We start from the raw sequence: 6,220 nt of genomic DNA, 5'->3' as shown, positions 1-6,220 counted from the left end.
TCTTTTTCTGTGTGACTTATTTCAGTTAGAATCATCATACCTGAATCCACTCATTGTGCTGCTAAGGGCCTGATGACACAGATTTCATTGCTGAGTGATATTGCTTTGTAAGTAAATACCACAACTTCTTTATCCATTTTTCACTTTCTGCGATGTTGAACTTGTACTGTAAACGAGGTTCTTGTAAACAGAGCCGTTCCAAACTTTGGGGTGGCTGTGTCTTTTTGATTTTAATTTCCCTAAGCTATAGGACCATAAGTGGCAGTGCCCTAGGCTCTGTTGCTTTGTTTTTTAGATGTTTCAGGAAACACCATACACTTCTCCCCAGTGTCTGTTGGCAATTTACATCCCGCCCATCAGCATAACAAGGCTCCCAGTTCTCCATGGCCTGTCCTGCCTTTCTGGATTTTACACTTTTTTCAGATGGCCCTTTTGACCGGGGGGAAGTGAGACTTCATTGTAGTGCAGATTTCCTTTGCAAGCTTGCTTGGTTGGCCAAAAAGGGCGTATGCCTTTTTTCCTGAACATATTCAGGGAAAAACGCATACGCCCTTTTTGGCCAAGTGCATCATTGTGGACGTTCTGCCTCTTTTCCTATGCTTTCAATGCAATTCCAGTCTACCTCCTGAAATCGGTTTCCTGCAATTCTGCCCCGCTTTCAAGTCCTCTTGGCAGCCTTACTTCAGTCTATTTTTGGACGATAGCTGTCATTTATAACTCTGCAGGTTTGTGAATTACAGTGCCCCTGAGCTCCTTTCTTCAACTCGCTTTCTTGTGACCTGGCCGCAACACCGCAGGATGGCTTCAGGCCCTAATCTGGTTCCGGCACGGCACGCTGAGCCTTTGGTTAATTCCTCTTCCTGGTGGGAAATGAGAGTTAAATTTGCCCGTCCAGACACCTCCAGCTAGTCTCTCATTGGTTCTCGCTATTCCTGTTCATCTTCCGCAGAAATTGCAAACTGGGCCAAACAGGAGGTTAAAGGGACTGACTCTCCAAGTCGGGAGAGTGTTAGTAAAGCGTCTGGAATGTTGCACCCGAGTACCAGGGGAGGAAAACTGAGACATATTTGAACACGTCTCCCGTTCACATGGTTGATCATACTCTGGGTTCCACATGCATGTTTTAGCTGAAGGAAGAATACCTTAAACCTGGAGAGTTGAGACCCGTGGAATGGGTACCATGCAATATGACTTCAAAGGGTCTTCATTTGCTCACCGAACCCCTCCAATCCTATCACTGCTGCGTTTATGCCCCTGTACACACGCTTGATTCTCTTTTGGACACATAGCAATCCATAGGTTTTAAGATACTTACTAGTCAGGTACGTTCTTAGGCATTTAACATGGCGTGTTGAGTCCATTTCGTTGAGCAAGGAGTAGCTCTTGTCTATTCCATATTTGGCTTAAGGAACTTTATCTGTGCTCATTTCAATCTCTGGTTTTATGCAGCACCCCAACTCACCTTTCCCCTTAAGCAAGCATAAGTTGGTTTTCTAAATTTGAGTCCCTGTTCTGTTCTGTAATTCAGTTCCTGTGTAGCCAAGTTTACATTCCGTGTACTACTGATATCTTATAATGTTTCTTTTTCTGTGTGACTTACTTCAGTTAGAATCATCATACCTGAATCCACTCATTGTGCTGCTAAGGGCCTGATGACACAGATTTCATTGCTGAGTGATATTGCTTTGTAAGTAAATACCACAACTTCTTTATCCATTTTTCACTTTCTGCGATGTTGAACTTGTACTGTAAACGAGGTTCTTGTAAACAGAGCCGTTCCAAACATTCGGGTGGCTGTGTCTTTTTGATTTTAATTTCCCTAAGCTATAGGACCATAAGTGGCAGTGCCCTAGGTTCTGTTGCTTTGTTTTTTAGATGTTTCAGGAAACACCATACACTTCTCCCGAGTGGTTGTTGGCAATTTACATCCCGCCCATCAGCATAACAAGGCTCCCAGTTCTCCATGGCCTGTCCTGCCTTTCTGGATTTTACACTTTTTTCAGATGGCCCTTTTGACCGGGGGGAAGTGAGACTTCATTGTAGTGCAGATTTCCTTTGCAAGCTTGCTTGGTTGGCCAAAAAGGGCGTATGCCTTTTTTCCTGAATATATTCAGGAAAAAACGCATACGCCCTTTTTGGCCAAGTGCATCATTGTGGACGTTCTGCCTCTTTTCCTATGCTTTCAATGCAATTCCAGTCTACCTCCTGAAATCGGTTTCCTGCAATTCTGCCCCGCTTTCAAGTCCTCTTGGCAGCCTTACTTCAGTGTATTTTTGGACGATAACTGTCATTTATAACTCTGCAGGTTTGTGAATTACAGTGCCCCTGGGCTCCTTTCTTCAACTCGCTTTCTTTTGAGCTGGCCGCAACACCGCAGGATGGCTTCAGGCCCTAATCTGGTTCCGGTACGGCACGCTGAGCCTTTGGTTATTTCCTCTTCCTGGTGGGAAATGAGAGTTAAATTTGCCCGTCCAGACACCTCCAGCTAGCCTCTCATTGGTTCTCGCTATTCCTGTTCATCTTCCGCAGAAATTGCAAACTGGGCCAAACAGGAGGTTAAAGGGACTGACTCTCCAAGTCGGGAGAGTGTTAGTAAAGCGTCTGGAATGTTGCACCCGAGTACCAGGGGAGGAAAACTGAGACATATTTGAACACGTCTCCCGTTCACATGGTTGATCATACTCTGGGTTCCACATGCATGTTTTAGCTGAAGGAAGATTACCTTAAACATGGAGAGTAGAGACCCGTGGAATGGGTACCATGCAATATGACTTCAAAGGGTCTTCATTTGCTCACCGAACCTCTCCAATCCTATCACTGCTGCGTTTATTCCCCTGTACACACGCTTGATTCTCTTTTGGAGACATAGCAATCCATAGGTTTTAAGATACTTACTAGTCAGGTACATTCTTAGGCGTTTAATATGGGGTGTTGAGTCCATTTCGTTGAGCAAGGAGTAGCTCTTGTCTATTCCATATTTGACTTAAGGAACTTTATCTGTGCTCATTTCAATCTCTGGTTTTATGCAGAAGTTGGTTTTCTAAATTTGAGACCCTGTTCTGTTCTGTAATTCAGTTCCTGTGTAGCCAAGTTTACATTCCGTGTATTACTGATATCTTATGATGTTTCTTTTTCTGTGTGACTTATTTCAGTTAGAATCATCGTACCTGAATCCACTCATTGTGCTGCTAAGGGCCTGATGACACAGATTTCATTGCTGAGTGATATTGCTTTGTAAGTAAATACCACAACTTCTTTATCCATTTTTCACTTTCTACAATGTTGAACTTGTACTGTAAACGAGGTTCTTGTAAACAGAGCCGTTCCAAACTTTGGGGTGGCTGTGTCTTTTTGATTTTAATTTCCCTAAGCTATAGGACCATAAGTGGAAGTGCCCTAGGTTCTGTTGCTTTGTTTTTTACATGTTTCAGGAAACACCATACACTTCTCCCGAGTGGTTGTTGGCAATTTACATCCCGCCCATCAGCATAACAAGGCTCCCAGTTCTCCATGGCCTGTCCTGCCTTTCTGGATTTTACACTTTTTTCAGATGGCCCTTTTGACCGGGGGGAAGTGAGACTTCATTGTAGTGCAGATTTCCTTTGCAAGCTTGCTTGGTTGGCCAAAAAGGGCGTATGCCTTTTTTCCTGAATATATTCAGGAAAAAACGCATACGCCCTTTTTGGCCAAGTGCATCATTGTGGACGTTCTGCCTCTTTTCCTATGCTTTCAATGCAATTCCAGTCTACCTCCTGAAATCGGTTTCCTGCAATTCTGCCCCGCTTTCAAGTCCTCTTGGCAGCCTTACTTCAGTGTATTTTTGGACGATAACTGTCATTTATAACTCTGCAGGTTTGTGAATTACAGTGTCCCTGGGCTCCTTTCTTCAACTCGCTTTCTTTTGAGCTGGCCGCAACACCGCAGGATGGCTTCAGGCCCTAATCTGGTTCCGGTACGGCACGCTGAGCCTTTGGTTATTTCCTCTTCCTGGTGGGAAATGAGAGTTAAATTTGCCCGTCCAGACACCTCCAGCTAGCCTCTCATTGGTTCTCGCTATTCCTGTTCATCTTCCGCAGAAATTGCAAACTGGGCCAAACAGGAGGTTAAAGGGACTGACTCTCCAAGTCGGGAGAGTGTTAGTAAAGCGTCTGGAATGTTGCACCCGAGTACCAGGGGAGGAAAACTGAGACATATTTGAACACGTCTCCCGTTCACATGGTTGATCATACTCTGGGTTCCACATGCATGTTTTAGCTGAAGGAAGATTACCTTAAACATGGAGAGTAGAGACCCGTGGAATGGGTACCATGCAATATGACTTCAAAGGGTCTTCATTTGCTCACCGAACCTCTCCAATCCTATCACTGCTGTGTTTATTCCCCTGTACACACGCTTGATTCTCTTTTGGAGACATAGCAATCCATAGGTTTTAAGATACTTACTAGTCAGGTACATTCTTAGGTGTTTAATATGGGGTGTTGAGTCCATTTCGTTGAGCAAGGAGTAGCTCTTGTCTATTCCATATTTGGCTTAAGGAACTTTATCTGTGCTCATTTCAATCTCTGGTTTTATGCAGCACCCCAACTCACCTTTACCCTTAAGCAAGCATAAGTTGGTTTTCTAAATTTGAGACCCTGTTCTGTTCTGTAATTCAGTTCCTGTGTAGCCAAGTTTACATTCCGTGTATTAGTGATATCTTATGATGTTTCTTTTTCTGTGTGAATTATTTCAGTTAGAATCATCGTACCTGAATCTACTCATTATGCTGCTACGGGCCTGATGACATAGATTTCATTGCTGAGTGATACTGCATTGTACGTAAGTACCACAAGTTCTTTATCCATTTTTCACTTTCTGCGATGTTGAACTTGTACTGTAAACGAGGTTCTTGTAAACAGAGCCGTTCCAAACTTTGGGGTGGCTGTGTCTTTTTGATTTTAATTTCCCTAAGCTATAGGACCATAAGTGGAAATGCCCTAGGCTCTGTTGCTTTGTTTTTTAGATGTTTCAGGAAACACCATACACTTCTCCCCAGTGGTTGTTGGCAATTTACATCCCGCCCATCAGCATAACAAGGCTCCCAGTTCTCCATGGCCTGTCCTGCCTTTCTGGATTTTACACTTTTTTCAGATGGCCCTTTTGACCGGGGGGAAGTGAGACTTCATTGTAGTGCAGATTTCCTTTGCAAGCTTGCTTGGTTGGCCAAAAAGGGCGTATGCGTTTTTTCCTGAATATATTCAGGAAAAAACGCATACGCCCTTTTTGGCCAAGTGCATCATTGTGGACGTTCTGCCTCTTTTCCTATGCTTTCAATGCAATTCCAGTCTACCTCCTGAAATCGGTTTCCTGCAATTCTGCCCCGCTTTCAAGTCCTCTTGGCAGCCTTACTTCAGTCTATTTTTGGACGATAGCTGTCATTTATAACTCTGCAGGTTTGTGAATTACAGTGCCCCTGAGCTCCTTTCTTCAACTCACTTTCTTGTGACCTGGCCGCAACACCGCAGGATGGCTTCAGGACGTAATCTGGTTCCGGCACGGCACGCTGAGCCTTTGGTTATTTCCTCTTCCTGGTGGGAAATGAGAGTTAAATTTGCCCGTTCAGACACCTCCAGCTAGTCTCTCATTGGTTCTCGCTATTCCTGTTCATCTTCCGCAGAAATTGCAAACTGGGCCAAACAGGAGGTTAAAGGCGCTGACTCTCCAAGTGGGGAGAGTGTTAGTAAAGCGTCTGGAATGTTGCACCCGAGTACCAGGGGAGGAAAACTGAGACATATTTGAACACGTCTCCCGTTCACATGGTTGATCATACTTGGGTTCCACATGCATGTTTTAGCTGAAGGAAGAATACCTTAAACCTGGGTAGTTGAAACCCGTGGAATGGGTACCATGCAATATGACTTCAAAGGGTCTTCCTTTGCGCACCGAACCTCTCCAATCCTATCACTGCTGCGTTTATGCCCCTGTACACATGCTTGATTCTCTTTTGGAGACATAGCAATCCATAGGTTTTAAGATACTTACTAGTCAGGAACATTCTTAGGCGTTTAATATGGGGTGTTGAGTCCATTTCGTTGAGCAAGGAGTAGCTCTTGTCTATTCCATATTTGGCTTAAGGAACTTTATCTGTGCTCATTTCAATCTCTGGTTTTATGCAGCACCCCAACTCACCTTTACCCTTAAGCAAGCATAAGTTGGTTTTCTAAATTTGAGACCCTGTTCT

Source organism: Stenella coeruleoalba (genome assembly GCF_951394435.1).
Source record: "Stenella coeruleoalba genome assembly, contig: scaffold_28, whole genome shotgun sequence".
In the NCBI taxonomy this organism is placed as follows: Eukaryota; Metazoa; Chordata; class Mammalia; order Artiodactyla; family Delphinidae; genus Stenella; species Stenella coeruleoalba.
This window is presented reverse-complemented; position numbering follows the sequence as displayed.